General features: G+C 39.5%; 1 protein-coding gene across 2 annotated transcripts in view; it reads left to right on the top strand.

The window, feature by feature from the left end:
* Positions 1–4,549: 4,549 nt before the first annotated feature.
* Positions 4,550–21,865, top strand: part of Ms (neuropeptide receptor myosuppressin) — a 112,885-nt gene continuing 95,569 nt past the window's right edge. For both annotated transcript variants that reach the window (XM_083120096.1, XM_083120095.1), the window contains exon 1: positions 4,550–4,628. The gene's annotated coding sequence lies outside the window, so the exon portion shown is untranslated. The remainder of the gene's footprint in view (positions 4,629–21,865) is intronic.

Here is a 21,865-nt window from a genome sequence, read left to right as displayed (position 1 = left end):
ATAAAAATAAAATCTACTTGAGGCATTTCTCAAGGAGCCTAATGACTGTTCACCCCATTCTTTTCGGTATCCTTTTACTTACTTTTTTATTGCAACCATCTTTCAATCCGGGGATTTTATGTGAGATATGAGCGTAATGAGGGAGGGAGGGAGGGGGAGGTCAAACGGGCCAGTCAACCTTTTGGCGCTTTTGGTCAACCCTGGCGCTGTCATCAGAAATGAAAGTTTTCCTTGGTTTTCCTCAATCGCTTTAGGCGAATTCTTCTACTTCGTTATCCACTTTCCATCGTTCGTCCATTTCTTTTCTGTCGCGGATCACAATAAGGCAAAAATAGCCGACGATAAGCAAGTCAATATTTACCAATGACTAATGTTACACAAGAGCCTGGACCGTGGCGGTCTAAGGCGTAATGCTTTGGGTTCTGGTTTTGGAATGCGCGCAGGTTCGAGTCTCCTGGGGGAACCGTAACAGATTTTGTCCTAACATTTCGTAGAGGGTATGGGACCGGTGGCCACCCATCATCGTGAGGAAATTGGGGAGCTACGAATGAGTATCGTAACCCGGCCATAAAAACCTACAAACAAAACTGGGGGTTCGTCGTGCTGACCACACGTCACCACGTAACTGTTTGGATGATCTCCCACCTTGGGTGAGTGAGTGAGTAGGATCAGGTGGGAGTGAGGGCTGTTCAATGGGCTGTTACGCCATGGGTTATTATTATTATTATTATTATTATTATTATTATTATTATTATTATTATTATTATTATTATTATTATTATGCCAGACAAAGGCGAGAAACGGATAAGGAAGGGACGTTCAAGGCAATATGCCAGTAATAAGGCTACATGAGGCTACAGAGCTTCTTGACTTGATATTCAGAGCAACAGAATGTGTTGGTTTGGTGCTAATGCGGTTCTTCAACATTAACTTTAGTGTCTTGTCACACTACTGCTTCTCAATCAACACCAAGTATGAAGGCCTTTTCACACTGAATTAGGTGTCGTGTTACACCTATTGTCATGGTTACCATGTTGCCACCTCTTTTGGTGTCAAGTTAGGAACTTATTTGTTTTGGAGTGTGGAAAAGTAAATTCCTGATACCCTACCGGAATGTCATTAAGCGGGTTTAACGAACACAAATCAACTGCATACGCACTTACTGTATTGCAGTCCAATCTTCTAGCCTTTCTTGCCGGACCATTTCAGAGCGCGATGAGGCAATTTCTTACTTATTACTTAAGAGAAAGAGTAATCTTTTTCAAGTGACTCTGATGAACAGCAAAGCACATGAGAATGGATGCGACAAACGCGTCCATCTCTGTCATCATGGACATAAATTCTTCCTTGATCGCCCCTCGCACTTCCCATAAAAAGTAGTAAACCTATTTCAAAGAGAGATCTTTACGTAGGAAACGACTTTGGGCCATCCTTTGAAGTCGAAGCTTGTTACTCCCACCGCAACGTGACGTGATTATTTACGACCAACAACCCCATCTTGAGATAAAAGTTTTTCTGGTTTCATCAGGGAGAGAGCCCGCAAGTCCCCGGCAAAACAAAGTATACGCCATTAGAAGAGATCGGGGGATGCCATATCACGTAGATTAACCTCCTTACTGGGTATCTCTCGCCTCCTCATTTCTTTTCTCTGAGTGAAAACAGTATCCGGGCAGCTAATTAGTTGAGAAGACTGTCAGGTGTTAGCAATACAAGGAAAATTGCACTGCCATTTCGCAACTGCAGTTATGATTCAACCATTTTCTGCCTCGGAACGAATTGAATTGGACTGAACATCAACAAAACAAGAAGATGATCAACCACAACGTGGGATGCGAAAGATTCTCTCCCTACCAAGATCAAATTATCGCTGGAAACAAAATGTCACTAACATATATTGATATGATTAAGAAATGTTTGTGTTGTCAAACATTAGAAGTACACACTGACATTATTTCGAACTATCCTGAAACTGAGAGAATATGCAGAACTTCTTGCCAAGAAAAACTTAACATCATGTTTGTTATTACTGCTTAAAAAGTAGTAAACGGTACGAATTTACTGGAAAGCTTCTCGTTTCGTTATTCACAAGTTGAACGCCTTTCGAAAGATCCTATGCTATAGATTGAGAAATATTCAAAGAAGTTCATATATGGATATTGAGTAAATATTAAAATAATTTAAAAATAACTTCCAACACGGTTTTCGGCTGTATACGGAGATTGAATAAATATTCAAAGGAGTTAAAAATTACTTCCATAAGTGTTTTCGGAAGTTCATATAATACAGATTGAGTAAACTTTAAAATAATTTAAACATATCGCCCATAAAAAACATCAACCATAATTGTATAACGAAACTTCTAGACTTGCAGAATGAAGCAATAATTATTGAATTTCAAACAAGCGTTCTCGGGTTATTAGACAGGGAAAGTCGATGTTAATAAACCGAGAACACTTGTTTGAATCACGTCGCCAGGAAAGCTACAATTATTGAATTTGTTTCATTATTTTTGTAATAGATGAAAGAAGTCAATAGAAGCAGCAATGCAACGGTGAACGTTCGGGAGATTTGTGTGGGGAAAATGAGTGATTTATTATGAAGTTTTTAGTTACCTTAGTGCTTTCCTCCATTCATCGTTACTACTACTACAATTGCAAATAATAATAGAAGGATGGATATCTGCTCCAAAAAAAAGAGACGATTTCCTAGCATGACCACGCAAATAGATACAACAAGTATGGTAGAATTCAAACTGAATATTGAATATTCAAGGACACGTTAACTAACAGAAAAAAATCTGAAATGAATATATATGAAGCATTAGTGGAACCAGTAATAACCTACAGGTACGAAGTATGGACTCATGATTAAAATTATCCGAGAGTTTTTGAAATAAGAGCAAGGAGGACATCTATGAATAAGTGAACGAGGAATAAGGAAAAATTAAGAAATTAAATTAAAATAGCCATTGTAAGATTAAAAAAATCTCAACGATTAGAATGGCTGAGAGCATATCGAAACAATTGGAAAAGAAATGTCAAAGAAAAAAACGAATGATATATTACATTCAAGGAAGAGAATCAAAAACCGAAATGGAGGGATGAAATTATCCAGGATCTGAATATCTGAATAAGAGAATGGAATGAAATATTTAAGGATAGAAAGACCAAAGAAAAGAAAGGTTTGTCATGTTGGCTTCCACACCAAAGAACTAGATATTACAAGCTTTTATCAGAATGGTTTCGTCAAATTTTTCAGCTACACACAACAAAAAATTATAGAAGATGGCGCACTTAGGAAGTCTTAATATTACATCCAATATACGACACACGTCAATTTAGATTTAAATTGATAATAATAAAACAGACGCACAAAAATACAAGTTACTTCATTCTGCTGTCCTACAGTCCCAAACCCTTTCATCACTAAAAGAAATACTCATTACATAGAAGCAACCTCATTAAAATGTATGAAATATACATATAACTACAATGCTACATGCGCATGGATGCAAGTACGTCACCAATGAAATCTTCCATGTACCGAACAGTAATTAGGACGCTTTTAGAAGGATATAAATATAGATTTAGCAACAAAATGAAAATAAATTAAATATTTTATGAGGAAGTGTCATTAAAATTTTGGGTACGGTGGGTATTGGAAATGGTGTGAAGATAAGTTATCGAATGGCGGCTAGAGACAGAAAGATTAAGGTTTAAAAGTCTTCGTGGCGATGAGCAACGAAGGTTCCGGGTTCGAGTCCCTACACACGGCTGTTACTCCATCAATTTCATCTAATGATCATTCATCCGAGTTAGCCCAAAGAAACAGAAAACCAACATTAAATTTAAAAAATACAAATTACGAAAACTAATTTGTGATTATAATATTCTTCTTAAAAAGATGGGCAAGGATTGACTGAATTCATTCCACTTCGCTTTTCTGCTGATTTTGGCTAATCGCGAAGATGAGGGTGAGTGATGATATGATGCAATTTATGAACGGACACTCACGAAGAACAACCTTGCCCATGCAGAGATTCGAACCTGGGACCCATGGAACCGTAGCGCTCTGTGATAATCACTCCTCCACGGAGATTGGCTTATCTTTTTAACTTTCTCTCTTCTTATAATATGAAAATAAGATTTACTGACAATATAACGACACAATAGCTTTATGTCGCTCGGGAGAGTTGGAAACACTGCCTTACCGCGTCAAAAGACCTGTTTATTTGACGTATTCAGAACGATTTTGGAATTAGAAAGCAGTTTTTTTCAATGGACACCGACGCACCCTTCCGCCCTCCGAAGCGGAGAGAAAAGGCCATGGGTGGCGAAAGCATCAATCTCTCCCTGATCCGAAATATCAACCCGAGATGGGGAGGGGTGGAACAAGAGGAGCATCCTTAACACCCACTCGTACACCGAGAGGGTGTAGGAGTCGGGAGTCACTCTGGGCGGAGTCGAGAGAGAGCTTCCCGCGCCTGCCAAGTGACGCTTTTCCCGCCGATATAAGGTACGCGTCGCGACGCCGGCAAAAACACAGGTAGAGAGAGACCCGAGAGACGACGAGACCGTATCACTCCAAAGTCCAGAAACCCGGTTCAGCCGATACCTCAACACGTACAGGTGAGTAGCGCATCCGCAAAAACTTTTTTTGTTTTGTTCGTCTATATCAGGAACGCACATACAATATGCTTCTCACTGGAAACATTTTTTTTTAAAAAAAAAATAAACTTTACTCTCTCTCCCCCTTTTACGAAACTGATTTTATCAGGTGTATATCGAAATTGAAATTTTCTACCCTCCCTCCCAAAATAAATTAATCATTACAGTCGTCACATTCCATCCCTAAACGGTTCGTCAAATTTATAACATTTTATTTACTATTAAATTCTACTTGAATAATTTGAATGTCAATGTTTCTAAGATACAGCTTGGATGATATGTGAATCGTACACGCTCATAGACAACTATCTTCACATCACTATCATTAACAAAACATCGGATAACAATAAAAAAACGACTAAACAAGTTGTTGTTTTCGAATTAAGCTTTATTCTTCAGGTTAATCTTGAAAATCTTAGCTGGTTCTGGATTCCAATAGGCTACCCGGATGTTTCTCTTTGTTCGTTTTATTACGTATTTCGTCATTCATTCTCAACATGGAAAAATGTCTTGAAATACAGAAAATTGAAAGTCTCATCGGAAAACAAGTAAAATTATAAATGACACGTGAGATGCAGTATGTTACTGCGAGCCCGACTGCTCTCTACGTTAGCTTTTAGAACTTCTAAATCGTATGAAATTTCTCTTGTCACCTTATATGTACAAGCCCATCACTGCCCAGGATTGTACAAAAAAAATTCAATCTGACGTGGATAAGGCTACTTTAAGTGTGATGTGACTGTAAATTATCACAAATTATAATAATTCATGCATTTATGTCATCGTTCGTGGCGTCCAAAAATGTAGAGGAACGTTGAGAGAAGGGGGGGGGGGTACTAGTACCTCAAGTAAAGAAAAACACCACACTGTTACGTTTGACGCTTTATACAGTATATTCAACATATATAACAATTGTTTCAGTATCTGTATAAGTTTCTTGGAAAATATTACACGTGGTCTTTGTAAAATTCGCGGGCAACACGACACATGTGTAATCAATTTCAACAAAATCAGTAGAAATGTCCCCTGTCGATATGCATAATTGAATTTGCAATTATGGTTTTCAATTATATGTGGCAGGAGACGAATGTTAAACAATATCACAAATTCTCACATTGAAAAATCACATTGAGTTAGGTCCGGGGAACTTGCTGGCCATACGATTGGTCCTCCACAACCAATCCATTGTTGCTGTGCATGTTAATCAGCGCACCACATTCGCAACGTTACTGCTACACAGCGGCAAAAAAATATTGCTAAGTTAGAGTATGATGTCTGAGTGGAGAATCTTAAATTAAATCATAAGTACGTGCTTAGTTATGCCACTTCAAAGTTAGGGGCTCATTTACTTGCAAGCATGTGCCGGAATATTTAGCATGATTCAACTATATCTAAGTATGCGACCGAGCTCTGACGAAGGTGAATGACTAAGAATTTTCGTCATTTCCCGGTGGGACCTCCAAAATTTGGTGTTATCCCAGCATCGTGATGACAACTGATAATTTACATGAATGCATAGTATCCAGTAAACAGCGGCGATAGGATTCGATGCGCTGAGCATGCGTCACGCAACGAAAGACCCCTTGGGAGGCCTTGGACCACATAGGACAGTTTGCACCAAGGGATTTGTATGATTGATTGATTGATTTGGTTTATTTTACTTCGCTTTTCTGCCACTTTTGGCTAATCGCGAAGATGAGGATGAGTGATGATACAATGAAATTGATGAAGGGACAGTCACAAACACCCATTCCGTGGTTCGAACCGGAACCTTTGGAGTCAAAGCGTGCTGTGACAACTACTCCACCACGGTGGCCGACAGGGATTTGTATGCAACCACACAGCTCCACGATGAAAGAGTTTTAGTTTTGTTTTGGTTTAAGTCCGCTTTATGCACAGAAAAGCTAATCGGGACTGGACCTACAGTTTAAAGTGGCATCCGAAACACTATGTGTCTCCACCAACGCTGAAAGACAAACGACAGCTGCCCATTTTACTTGGCTTTCCAATGCAGTATTCCTGTTCAGCAAACCAACGTTTAAATCCACTTTATGCTCAGATAGGCTAATCGGAAATGGATCTTATGAGTTCACGGTGGGATCCGAACCACTGCGCAATATATTTCATCAAGAAATCGAACCCGGAACTATGTGGTTAGTAAAGCTGTACTAAGATAATATCAGACTTGGAATTTTACTTCGTTTCCTAAAGAAACGCGTTACAGTTACTTTGATTGATTGAGTTGGTGTTTCAAGTCCACTTTATGAACAGTAAGGCTAATCGGTACTGGACTTACAGTTTAAATTGGAAACCAAACCACTATGTGTCTCCACCGGGTATCGAACCCGGGAACCCTTGATTATCGTTACTTTGCTTCATAAAGTAAGGCGTTAATGTTACGTTGATTCCTAAAGTAACGGGTTATCGTTACGTTCCTTCCTGAAGTAACGCGTTCCCGTTACTTTGCTTCCTGAAGTAACGCGTTCCCGTTACTTTGCTTCCTGAAGTAACGCGTTCCCGTTACTTTGCTTCCTGAAATAACCCGTTCTCGTTAGTTTGCTTCCTGAAGTAACACGTTCCCGTTACTTTGCTTCCTGAAGTAATGCGTTCCCGTTACTTTGCTTCCTGAAATAACCCGTTCCCGTTACTTTGTTTCCTGAAGTAACGTGTTCCAGTTACTTTGCTTCCTGAAGTAACGCGTTCCCGTTACTTTGCTTCCTGAAGTAACGCGTTCCCGTTACTTTGCTTCCTGAAATAACCCGTTCTCGTTAGTTTGCTCCCTGAAGTAACACGTTCCCGTTACTTTACTTCCTGAAGTAACGCGTTACCGTTACTTTGCCATTAAATAATATCGTTCAACAGTTTAAGTGAGTACCAGCGCATCTGTTCTCTGTAGTAGCCTACATGGTTTCCAAATGCACAAGTTTAAAACAATACAACAAAGCTTGTTTCATTGTAGTAAATAAATACTCCAGTTGTGAATTTATCAAGACAACGTAAGTAGAGTAACGGAAAATTAATTGCTTTCCATTTTTTCCCTCTGGTCTTGTAAACATAAAGTATCGCATACGGTTTAAAATTCAACACAGTACGAACCAACTGTTCGCTACTGGTTTGCAAGGATTGTAATATTTACTGCTTTTACCTGCAACTACTTCTTATACTAACTGTATTTCGAGACCAGCTTAAACAAGACAATAACCTAGAACAATGTTGCCTTGTATTCAAGGGTTCCTGCCTTTCGATCCTCGCTGGAGGCACATTGCACCACGGTGCGAATGGTATTTTACAAATGGTTGGTGCAGTCACGATTAACTTATCTTAGCATAAAGTAGACTTAAACCCAATTTTGGACAAATACAATGTTACGTACATCCGTTCCGCAGTCGTAATCACAGTGCGCTACGATATCGGGGGTCGAGGATTCGAATCCCGACCTGGGCATGTTCGTTCTTTGCGATCGTCCCATCATTTTCATTAAATCACTCGCCCTCATGGTCGTGATTAGCCAAAAGTGGAACAAAAGTGACGCTAGATAACAGAAAGTAAAGTAACTTAAACAATGCTATCTCTGAAACGCACATTAATCTTTACATTCGCCCTACAAGTAAAGTTGGTCCTAAGGGTACACTGTGGGTATGGAGGCATGGGTTTACGTATTCTCGGCCCTTGCGAAGGACAGTGATCCGCACCACTCTCCAAAAAAAGTAATTCCTCTCTGAGAACGACGAACACAGGAATCGAACGCGGGTATCCAGAGTAGATACTTTCCTTTTGTTGCACCACTTAGCTGAGAAGAGACAACGGCTGGTCAAGTCATCCCTTCGAATTAACAATGACTATCTCAGGAACTAGCAGACATAGAAATATAGAATTTGGTGGGCTAAGGTAGGAAATTAATTGCACATGGTATAATGCCTTATTTGCCATAATGTTTGTCCAAATTCATGTTTGGTAAGAATATCAAATCTGTCATACGCGACTTCACTATGGCCTCACCTCAAGGTTCAACAATATCAAAAGATAATATCACCACATTAAAAAAGGTAACAGTTTTGTTTGCTTCGAATACAAAAGTTCCTTTTTTTAAAGGTAAAACTACCCCTGTGCATTTCAAAAGTTTATCTTAAGGTCATTTTATGCTCAGATAGGCTAATCGGGACTGGATCTACAGTTTACAGTGGAATCCGAACACTGTGCAATGTGCATCTACCGAGGATCGAACCTGGAATGCCTTCATTATAGCGTTTCCACTACATTATCAAAGAGGCTCCTGTGCATTGCATAGGGGTGCGGAAGAATGGCTCCACACAGTCTCGATCTTGGTCATACTGGACGTGATGTGATCAGCATCTCTTCTTTTTATCTCGTTCCTTTACATCTCTTTATTTCTCCTTATCTCTCTCTTTCTCTGCCTCTTTATTTCTCTTTCTATCCTCTCCCACTTCTTGCTCTCTCCTTTGCTTCATTATTTATCTTTCTCTCTCACAACTTCCTCTCTTAAAACAGCTCTATTTTACGGTGATCAATATATAGTACACTGCGTTCGAAAAGTCCCTGCACTCATACTTTAAAAAGAAGCTACTAAGGCAATCATCTGCACGAGTTGGCAAGCTTGCCAGTAGGGATTAGTTTGACCTTCAAGAAAGAGATTATATTATGTTTAGAGCAGTGCCGCTGTTACAGTTCTCGGTGTGAGACTTACAATCACAGTTTGTCAACAATACCTTTTAAGCACATAGCCCACTGAGACGTGGAGAAATGCGGTAACAGAACTTCTGTTGTCTGAATCTATTGTAATCAAATGGTGTAACGCCCACTACAGGGAAACACGAGGAACCGAAGCAAGGAATTTCCGTGCCAGAAGTCTGTAGGTTATCTTACAGGTTATTGCCCACTGAGACGCCGGAAATGCGTCAGTTGCGTAGTTGCCGCGTCTCAGTGGGCGTTAATCTTGACGCGCACACAGCGAATCGCTATGTTGGAAGCACATTTTGAGTACGTATATCATATGAAAGATGTATGGAGAAATGGATCCGATCCGGCACCAGCTGAAACAGCAATGGATTATTGTTTCAAATTTAGTTTCAATATTCTTTCTGTGTATTTCAACGCGCTGAAAGCCGGCCTCCATGTCCGAGTGGTTAGCACATCGCGTTACGACGCAAGGGGTCCCAGGTTCGAATCCCAACCTGGGCATGGATGTGTGTGACTGTCGGTTCATCAATTTCATCATATCATCACTCATATCCATCTTCGTAAATTAGCCAAAAGTGGCACAAAAGCGAAGTAAAATAAACCAAATCAAATGAACGCGCGGAAAGTGGTTTGCTGTCTTGTCAGTGTGTTACCGACCTCAGAGATTGCAGTATTACTCACATTTAATTTACGAATTATTTTTTGTTTATTTCAAGATATAGTTAACAAATGTATGTTTCATTACTTTGACAAGTTCAATAAATTATGAGCAGAAAATTCTCAAACTTTGAGTGCGGGGACTTTTCGACCGCACTGTACATGTCATCACACATGGTTGTGTGTGTGTGTGTGGAGGGGGGCTCTCGCCACACATAAGGGCAAGGTCTAGGCACCAGAGCCTTAATACCCTGCAAGAGTGGACAGCTCGAAATATAAAAATACAACTAAAATTTCAAAAATGCATCCTCGGTTATCTAGCGATCCACTCATTATCTCGCCACTGAAGACTTAGTTCGAGTACCAACCTTATCAGGTCGAGCGTTAGTATATTCTCATCAAAATAATTTCATACATTAGCCTTCATGAATTTCACGAATCTCGCCCTTGCCCTAAGATCGATTCTATAGAAGGGCTACCAAGATGGGAGCATTTCATTGTATCTGGATAATAAAAAACGAGTTGGCAACAATGATGAGCTGGGCGTGAAGGTATAAAACAAGCCGTTTAATTTCTGTCCAAAGATATGGGCACGTCTTTATAGACTCACTGACGAGCCACCATACGATAACGAACCTCAAATATTGCTGGTAATGTTACACACAGTGTCTGTTGTTTGAGGGGAGGGACAATAAAAGATAACGAAGTGGACAAGAGTAAGGTATCTCGTTGAGCAAGGCAGTTTTTCACCTTCCTAGTACTTTGCTTACTTTTCTGCCTCTTTAGCCAGACGATGAGGCTGAATGATGATGAGATTAAATTGATGAAGGCACACTAACTAAGAAGCATCCATTCCCAGAATGGGACTCGAACATGCAACGCCGAAATGATGATTTAAACTGTCTGCGAGAGGGGCCTCCCTGATGACCTAGTCGTAACGTCGTTGCCTTGTAATTAAGGGATGAAGAGTTCGATATCCATTGGAGGCAAAGTTACCACTTTGAACTGTAGGTCAAGTCTAGATCAGCCTATCTGTGCATGAAGTGGACATAAAACAAACCTCAAACCGGTTGCAAGATGAGTTTATGCATTGTATCTTAAAGGATTTTTACAAGAGAAATACTAGTCTTGCATCTAGCTTATATCCATATTATTCTATTGCCTTTGACTTCCTAGGTGTAATGATAAAGATTATAGCACGATAGATAAAGGAGCAGATGTAATTTGCTGCCAACATTTTGAGTCCGCCTTACTTGGTCCACGTAAACGTGGGGATTTTGGCGACAACGATGCAATTGTCACCGTTGAAAGTACTGATTATTATTCTTTCTGGTGTCAGCCATCTTTGTTCGTAATTCCTTTGAACTTTAGAATTTTCTTTTTAATGTTTACTACGTAGATTCAATATGAGATTGCAAAATAAAGATTCTTGAACATTCTTTTATACAATCGGTGCAATTTGGCTTATTAGTTGTCGATGCAAGTGGTTTGAAAGGGAGCGATGTGAAAAATGTAATCTATACCCTGTCCCACCTAAATGTGGAGCAAGGCAGCGCATAGCGTCAGAGAAGCGAGGGAAATCTATTGGCCAGAGCGAAGCAGTAGAGGCTGATGGGAAGGCTGGTAACTTCAGTCGCTTTCCCCCATTCCACGCGATTCCGTTCCTCTCACGTGTTCATTGGTGGAGCCGTCTCGCGTCACTACCGGCGCAGAGACTTGTTTTCGTTTACCTGCTCCACAGTTAGCTGGGACGGAGTATAGCGTATGTCTTTGGGCCTACTTAAAAAATTATGGCGCGCCTGCAGAGTCTAAAAACACATTCTTCCAACAAAGACTTGAATGAATATTCCTACGAAGAAACAACAAACTAGTGATATCAAACTTTTGAAACTATACTATACATACTGGAATGGTAAAGGAAATTTTAACACCTCCCCGTTATTTTAGCTATAAACAGTATGTGTTACTTTAGTAAAATTACAACACTTTTCTGAAATCTTGCATAAGAAGGTGTTTTTATTTAAGAACTATGCCTTTACCGCCATCTATGACTGACCAAAAGCACTGGATAAGCATAAGCTCTCTTCTGCATGTTAGGTCTCGAGAAAGTCGGGAAAAATAAATATAGCAGATCTTGTTCCAGTTTAGTACTAAGAGCAGAGGGTATAGTTGTACAAGATCCCTCCGTCGAGATTTTAGAAACTTCTCGTACAAGTTTGTTTTACGGCAATATGAAAAATTTGTATTTACAGGTGTTTCCAAATGTTACTTTTCCCTCACCATTTTACATTAATTATTTTGACGTAATATTCGCATTACTTTACATAGCGTCACTATTTCATAAGTTTAATCACTCACACGAAACCATAAAGGATATAATAATAATATTTTTATTATTATAGAGAGCCATTAAACCTAACCTAACAGGAGTAAAAGTAGAATCAAATATGTTTTATGAAGTAGTATTAATGTAAATTAAAAAAATCCGTACACAGACGAATCCGAGAAACGTCACGTTGCATATAATATTCGTGTTCTTCCCTCAGGGGAAGACCGGGAAATTTAATTCCCTCTGAGAATATATGTATGCTGGTTTCTTTCTTTTCACTATTTACAGCACTAGAATCGCGCTACTGAGTATTTCATATTTTTGTAAAAGGAATGAAACTCCTTGAATTGTAAGTTTTGCTTATACAGAATTGCAAGGGAATCAAATTAAAACCGAAATTTGTTTTTGTTTCCCATCTAGCGGATTTATGTATGTAGGGTTGCACATGTTTGCTGCATTTTAGGACACACCTATTGCTGATCTGCATGTATTTTTAACTTTGAGTCAGTGAATAAGTCTTTGCGATCCACGTGCATTCACTTATGAGCCACTGCAAAGGCCTTTCCACCCATCTGCATGAGAACTGAGGCCATTGTTGTACTTTTTCCTCCATTTGTAACCTTGCCGGTGTGGTAAGGATGCACAGATATATTGAATTTTCATTTGCCGAGAGAATTTCTGTACATTTTAGGCTGACAGAGGGCAAGAAAACTACTCCTCTTCACTAGTGCAAGTGTGTGTAGCAGACACCATCTTTAAAATAACAAAAATGGCGTTTTCGTTTTGAAGCTCACTTGATAAGTGTTGCAGCCTTGAAGTCGTTTTGTAAATAACAGTTTATACCTTCTGTATACAGTCTGCCCTACAATTGTTATTTTAATCTTAACATTTTCATTTGACTTGTAATATTTTCACAAATACAAAAAATATTAAAATTAAAACTACACTTTCTCTGTAGTGACTAACGTTTATGACTCAATGTTCCGACCAGTTTCACATGCATATTTTTTTATATCACAAAAGAAATGAAATGGAATGCGTTTTTTGTTTTCAATTATTTAAATGTAAAGTGAATTCAAATGTAACTATTCAACAAGTTGCCATTTATTGTCAATCAGCAACTTGAAAACGTAACCACTGGTATTTAATTGTTTTGTCATTTGTTAATTGTGTCTGTCGTGTAGTGTCTACTTTGGTCGGGACTATCGACGGAAGTGCGCATGCGCAGGCTGGACGAGTCCACTAGCAAGGGAGGGGTGGAACGGATAAGGGAGACAGGTGAAAATCGTCTGCTGCAGAAACAACAGTAAAGTTTTACACAGAGAAACGTGGCTGCAAGATACGTTAAAAGGGTAGTTCAGAGTTGCAAGAGCCGTCACAAATACAATAACCGAATGCATAGAAACTAAATACTGATCTAAAACCTACAGCGTTGTTTCCTGCATGTCCCTACCTACCTCCCCTATCGCGTGTGGATTCGTCCTCGAGCTAGCCTCGTCTTCCGCGGTCGAAGAGTATAACTTGCATTGAAAATCAATCTTGTTGTAACTCTTGAAAAATATACATGTGAAATTGTATCGAAACGTGAGTAATAAAAAAGTTTAGTCGCTACAAAAGAAAGCATAGTTTTAATTAGCGCTACTGTGAGTACAGCTTGACCAAGACAAGAACACTCCTGTGGCATTGTAGTGGAAATTTCAACCGTAATCGAGCGGAGGAATCGTGGGCGATGCAATCAGCTGCTCGCATTGTTCCCCAGTTTCTGCTTTCACAAATTGTGCAGCACTGTCGAAAGGCACGAAAGAAGGGAAAGCGAGACGAGAAAATAAATGACTGCGTACTTTATACTCTGTCCCGGGTATCTCTGGAGCAAGGCCGCGCATAGCGGCAGAGAAAGGGGGGGATCGAGGGAGCAGAACGAAGCAGTGTACGCGGCTGAAAAGGCTGGTATTTGCAGTCGCTTTCCCCTTAACGCAATCACGTTCCCTCTCACGTGTTCATTGGTGGAGCCGCCTCGCGTCACTACTTGCGCAGAAACTCGTTTTCGTTGGTTTGCTTCAGAGATATCCGGGACAGAGTATAGTTAGCAAGTTTGTAGGGGCATTCTTATGTTGGTCAAGCTGTAGACGGACAATCCTTAATAATTTTGATAAAGAAGTGCACTTTGTTGCTACTATTGTTGCAATGAGACAATTTCAATTGCCGTAAAGTTGGTCACAAAACATTTGAAAAGTATCTAAATGTGGAAAAAATAATTTCCGAAGCCCTGCAACCTCCTCTCATTAATTTTATAAAGTCGAACATTGTGCATACCGTAGCCAGAGTCGAAAAATGTTAAAACAAACGACGACAACACTGCCACATAACGTTTCTAATTACAAAACCCATAGGCCGAGCATCTCAGATGTCAAGTCGCAATGTTCCATCGGCGAGATCGTCAGACGTAATTGGGAACCTTTCACCCTGCTGCGTGAACGTGGCGTAAAACCTGCAGGGAACGAGTGGGCTATGTTGCGGATCTTTATGGAGAAAAGTACTAATGGATTCCGAGCCTCACAAAAGAGCCCCTTCGTAAATACGCCTCCCATTAACGCAGCTGCCTCTCCCCCGTAAAAATCTCCACGAGGAATGAATGGATGATGGAAATCCTAAGTGATGGAAGTTTAAAAAGAGGCAATAAATGCACATTAATATGAAAAAGCCATTTGCAATAAAAATGACGAAGTACGTCAGCAAACCAGCACTGAGGGGAGCAATGTGAAAAGGACTTACTTCTTGCGGGCAGTCGTCGAACCTATCTCCATTCCTAGGAACCTTTTTCTTCAGCTGAGAGGAATGTGAATAAGAATTTCTGTTCGTACCGTTTTAAGCAGTTGCTATCGTTGACGGACGGAATTAGACAGAAGGATTTTGCGCAAGTTGTTGAGGAAATGGGCTTACTTTCTAACATTTCTTTGCGTATCAAAAATAAATTCGTCAGTGCTCAACTTGAGTGCACTTAGATTCAATATTTTCGTGGCATACTAAATCTGTACCAAATGCTATTTGGAATTTCGTCAAAAATGAGTGAGTGAGTGAGAGAGCTAAGAACTTAGACAAATTGATGGGAAAAGAAACATAGGAAGAGACAGAGGAAGAGAAGGAAAGACTAAAAGAACAAAGAAAAAAACGAAGTAGAGAAACGGGACAAGAGAAAATAAAAATAGACGGTACAGAAAAAGGATAGAAAGCGAGAAAATGGATGGAAGAAAGAAATAGAGGAAAGATAAAATGAAAGAAACAAAAAAGAAAAGACTAAACGAAAGGTAAAAAGAAATAGAGGAAGGAAGAAAGGGAGAAGGAATGATACAAAGAAGACATAGCGAGACAGGGGGAAGAAAAAAGAAAGAGGAGCAGAAGAAGGGAAGATAGATACAGGGAAAGGAAGTAAGAGATAGTAAAATGATGGAAATAACTAGAGAAACCGGGAAAGAGAAAAATAAAGACACAAACAGAGGAAAGTAAAGACTAAAATAGAGAAGAACAGAAAACAAAGGAAGATAGAGTGAATGATAGAAAGAAAGAAATAGAGAAAAGGTGATGAGCAAAGAAACCGTGAAGGAGGAGATAAAATTAGTACTTTCCGGCATGTGTTGCCACATAGCAAAAGTATATATCCCTCCTGTGCATCGCATCGTGCCATGAAGAAGTGTTAACGTAAGGGGAGGGCTCGACACATACTCGAGCTTGGTCACAGTGGAGTCGAGGTGATGTGATGTATCAGTCTTTAACCCCCAGCTTGCACACTCTGGAATCTACTATATACTGTCAATATTCGTGTATAAATATTGCCAAAATAAGAAGAGAAAGATTTCGTAAAGCATTACTTTCCTAAAACATTCGATCTTCTTATGTTCCGCCTTTAAAATATAAAGCCATGTAACCACGATTACAAATATACAAAGGCAACCTTCAGAGTATAAAATCGTATAATTACAAAACTAGCAAATAGATCTTTATTCCGAGACCGTAGTGAACTATGTTTTTCTAAAATTTATTTCTTTGTTTTTTTCGACACGAACACTTTACATTTGCTGATTCTCTCTGAATATACTACTATGCTGCACTAGCGTAATCTGTGCTCGAAGAAGCGAAATAACATGTAACAGATATCATGGTTGAATAAAAAACTCTTTATCGCTCTTCTAGCCCTCTAGTTACATGAGGATGAATGATGAAAGAAAACAAGCTGGAACTTCAAATATCACTTCCCATCAGATGACTTATGTAATCAGTGCATAATATTTCGCTATCCGCTACTGGCACGAAGTTTTATAATCGGCTTTTTTTTATGTAGTAAGCTTTGAAAATCTACAGAGACACCCACTCCCAGTTCGTGCGCGGTGACGTCATCGAAATGGTCGCCCTGTTAAGTAACTCCGTAACTATTGATCGGATTTTAGTTTTATAAATGCCATTTTAAAGCTAACAACTTTCTTTTGTTTCAGAAATAGGATATTTTTCATTCTCTTTTCACAAAAAAACAAAACATGGTATTTTTCAAAAAGGTTTTACACAAGTCATCCGGTAGTAGAGTTGACCAAAAATCCATGTATTGTATTGTTTAAAAGCCTGAGTTCAATGCTAACATCAACTGTCTGCAATATTAAAGCGAATAATTCATCACTTACCTTTCTGCAACTTAGTGCTCCGATGGCAAATATAAACTTGATTGCAGTTATCGGTGTTCGCCTCTCCTTATACATCTTGTATCTAAACAAAATAAATAGTGAATAGACTTTGCTAATAGCTCATCTGTCTTAGAACTTAATATTATAGTATTTCTAAATCGGTGGGCCAAGATAAACCGAACACAACCAAGTAATGAACATATGAACTGCAAGGCTATTTTATTTTATATTTCTATACAAGTAGATCACAGACAGAAGCCTACTCACATGCATTTCTTAGTCTCTACAGGTACTGCTGGAAATGTTGATCACAATGGTCCAGGCACAGGGTGGACCGATGGATCGCGTTCAGTGCGACTTGCTGTTAACTCGTTCCGTTGGATGTCGGCGATGGCGTTGCGTATGTTCTCTTTCGGTGCGTCAATAGTTCGTGTATTGTTGTGGTACATCTTGCCCTTCGGGTTGCCCCACAAATAAAAATCACAACGGGATAGATCAGGGGACCGTGGAGGGCATAGATCTTTTGAGACTGTTCTGTGTCAGGTGTGAAAACAGAATGCACTGCCTTCAAGGAGGCGTGTGCTGTTGCGCCGTCCTGCTAGACGTGTGGCGTCAATTGATGTGCGACGGGCTCGAAAATGTCGGGAATGTAACGCGCTGAGTTCACTGTGTCTTGGAAGAAAATTGGTCCAATGATTCTCGTTGCCTATACAGCGCACCACACTCCAATCTTTGCATCATTCAGCGGTAGCTCGAATAATTCTCGTGGATTGTCCACAGACCAGTACCGCGTATTTTGCGAAATAACGTATCCACTGAGGTGAAACCGTGCCTCGTCCGTAATGAAGTAGAGGTTTGGATCGAGAAAACCACTTTCGATTTCCTGCAGTAGCCATGTGCAGTACTGTACACGTCTAGCATGTTCTGCAGGCTTTAACTGTTGCAAAGCCATTGAACTTTTATGGCTTCAGGTTAAGGTCCTTCAGGATACGCCGGCATGTTGTTCGCGACACACCCGCCTGCTGTGACAGCCGACTCGTGGACTTAGTGGGGCTCTGCAACATCCGCTGGCGAATATCTTCCTTGTTCGCCACGGTCCTTATCACACGTGGCTATTCATGCTTATCAACCACGGATCCTGTTGCCTCACACTTTTTTATGAGTTCGTGTATGGATGACTTGGCAGGTGGTGTCCTGTTGAATTCGGCACGGGATTTTTCTTGTACTTCTTTCACTGATCTGCCCTGTGAGTGATATTCCTTTACGATGAATATCCTGGCCTCCTTCGTCAGCTGCATTTTTGTGTCTACACTGGTGATAAGCTTTACCTCGATTGTTGCCTTCATACGTGTAGGTTTACCCCCTCCCCGCGCCTTTCCCTCTCTCCGTTCACGATCAAGGTCAGGTCAATGTCAATGTCACAGCTCCCTTCTTTGAAAACGAAATATTATTATTTTTGCGTGTTGCTACATCGAATATCTTCTTCCATGTCGGGTTCCGTTTAACTTGGCCCACCCTTTATATGTAAATAACAGTGTCAGTGTTGTCAATGGTTAGGCCTTGCCAATTAAACTACGTTTGTTTGTTTGCTCATATATAATATTACACGTCGAGTAGTGGAGGAATTTTCCTCAAATTGTGTTGAATTGGATTTTGAAGCAGCAACACAGTTGCTAGATTTTGGCATCTTTGTGTGAATATACGGATTTAAAAGTTTACTTACTATTATATGATATTGTAAAAATAAGGTGATATCTAGAAAAAAATGAAACTATAATTATTCTTTGTGGGAAAATACAAATGCACCGTGGGAGATTTACATAAACAGTAATGCTTGTCCGGCTTCTAATATTCACAACTGCCCCGACAGATGTAGGGTGGAACAATGGGCTCTACTTAGTACTCTAAATTTGAATGTAAATATTAACCACATTTCAATCTCAAAACGTGCTTCAATATTTAAAAAGTATTATTTCTTATAGGAAAGAAAGAGAACTAATATACCCACAGGACACATATGCGGAATTGCATATCTGAGGACTTACAAATGACAGGTTCAGAAACGAGCGCTTTATGTAACCGCCCTCCCTTCCCACGTCACCAGAAAAGATTTCAATTTTCTTCCTTGGCTGCGGGCCCCCTGCGATGATTGTGCGTTGCGAGTCTATATATGGATTTCAATGCAAAAGGAGGGGATACTGCCGCTTGGGGAATTCAAGCAGACCTGCGCAACAATGGTGCTGGTTAACATTGTTGCGTTATATTGTACGAGAACAATGCCATAATATCACAGAGTACAGGGTTATTAAAACATGGAGAGTGGAAAAGTAAAACTCATTTATTCATATCAGAACCGTCAAAACTGTTTTTAAAGTGTTCGCTGTGGGTGGCATGGCAGTTCAACCCAAACATCTTCCAGCATAAACTCTGGTATCGATGCAGTAGATATATTGTGAACCATCTATGATGTTATAATATCTTTGAATATAGATGTTCAATTGTTTTGTTGATTGGTTGTCAAGCATGGAGTTAGCCATGTTGTAACATTTTGAGTTATGGATTAAATTGTTATTTATTATTTAATCGAACCCACCTAAGTTATTATATCACCGTGGTTGGTAATGCAGCAATTTGGCGACTATTCGAGGACAGATTCTGGAACCTTTCGATGTGGATAAAGGTAATATTGATTCGTATTTGGAACGGTTTGAACAGATTTGCGTTGCTAAATGCTAATAGCATTCCAAAGGAAAAGCAAATCAGTCATTTTGTTGCATTCTGCGGAGGAAATTTATATGATGTTTTAAGAGATTTAGTTACCCAAGATTCTGTTGCTAGTAAAACATATGAAGTAATAAAAGATGTATTGTTGAATCATTTTCAACTTAAGCATAATATGGTCTCAGAAAGATACCAATTTCATCTTCTGAAACAAGAGTTAGATCAGAATATATAGCTTTTCTTAAACATGCAGCTACTAATTGTAACTTTGTAGCATTCTTAAATGATATGCTAAGAGATCAGCTGGTGTTTGGTGTTAACAGTGAGGTTACCAGGAAGAAATTGTTATCAGGAGGCGACGTTTCCTTTCCTAAATCTTGCGACATTGCCGTGAATATGGAAATGGTTGAGAAGGATGTACGGCTATTCCATCAAAATTAAGGTTTTGTTACTGATTATAATGTACATAAGCTTCATGAAAGAATGTCTAAACCATTTCAAGTTTTTTCCAATAGGAAAACTAACTTTAATCAGGCTGAAAAGAGCACAGTTAATGAAAAACCGGGAACTTCAAGACAATGGATTTGTTACACAGGGTGGCCTGTAATTAGATGTATTCCCTGAAAGGAGTTAAAGTAGAGGCAATTTGCAATAAATTTGACCATATAATGCCCCGTCCGAAAATTAATAGTTTTCGAGACAATAGAATTTCTATTGTTTTTTTTTAAAATCACAATTTTCCACATAAAAATGCGAATTGAGAAAAAACAGCTCATTCTATGGCACATATTTCAGCGTTTTCTGATAACTAACAAATAAGTGGTTGGTTGGAAAAAAGTTTGTCCCAAATAACAATCACATGTAAGTAACGGGTGGGTCTAAACTTACAAGTGATGATAAAAAAATGCACTCTTAGTTTACTTGGCAACGTATTAATAACAAAAATGGTATGACACGAAGCGTACAAATTACTTAACTTACTTCATTGTGTCACCTGCTATCCAACAAGGTACAAATGTTGCTAATATTCACATTTGTGTACAAGAAATAATGCTTCATTCATCTTCATGTGAATGAAATCAATGAACAATACAATCAAAGAACATTACACGTCTTGTTCAAAGTTGGCACCTCCGTTACGAATGCAGGCACGCAGGTTTTTACGGACATTTGGTCTCGTAACTCGTGATGTGATGGTGTCCTTGATGTGTTGACCAGCTGTTAAGATCCTCTCCCTGAGCTCTTCTTGCGAGTCTACTGGTGTCTTGTAAACTAAATCTTTCATGTGGCTCCAAATGTAAAAGTCGCAAGGCGTCAAATCGATCGGGGGATCGAGCTGGGCAGCCATCATGCTGTAAAATCATGTCAAGTCTTGTAACTGGAGGCACATCCTCCAACAACATTGGCATCCAGTTCCTCAAAAAATGTTCATAAGTGATGTCATTTAAGATTTGGGGCAGGAAAAATGGCTCGATCAAATGATTGTTGATGACGCCCATTCATACTTCTGCCTGGGCGTGCGACAGTGGCTGGATGAAATTACCCAAAGAAATGGATAGGCCGAGGTGGCCCGATTCTAACTGGGCATCACCACAGATAGTAGTTGTAAAGAAGTCAAATAATCTTAGGTTAAGTGCTGATTTTAAGACAGGACTGCACTCGAGAAAGTAACTTATCCATTAACAAAAATCGATGATAGTTTGAACACATTAGGTAATTCTGATACTTATGTGGTACTTGACATGAAGAATGCATTTCTACAGTTGGAAGTAGATGAAGATTCGAAGAAACATTTGGTAATGTAATCTTTTGGTTTGCAGTGTAGTCCTTTGATATTTCAACATGTAATGGGTCAGATGTTCACCGAAATTCCATTCGCTAAATGTCGGAGATGCATTGTTTCAGATCGTATACATGCTGTAGCATTAGACCGGTCAGATACACAGAATAATTAATTTCCTGTATTTTTTTGTATTTAGAGTCGCTTTTAGGTCACTTTTGGCTAATCGAGACTATAGCGATGAGTGATGATATGATGCCATTGATGGACACACACACACACACATGTCCAGGACGGGATTTAACCCGGGACCTCTGGCTTAGAGTATTTGATGACTTCCCAC

The sequence above is a fragment of the Lepisma saccharinum genome, chromosome 3 (assembly GCF_977018435.1).
Source record: "Lepisma saccharinum chromosome 3, izLepSacc3.1, whole genome shotgun sequence".
NCBI classification, from domain to species: domain Eukaryota; kingdom Metazoa; phylum Arthropoda; class Insecta; order Zygentoma; family Lepismatidae; genus Lepisma; species Lepisma saccharinum.
This window is presented reverse-complemented; position numbering and strand designations above follow the sequence as displayed.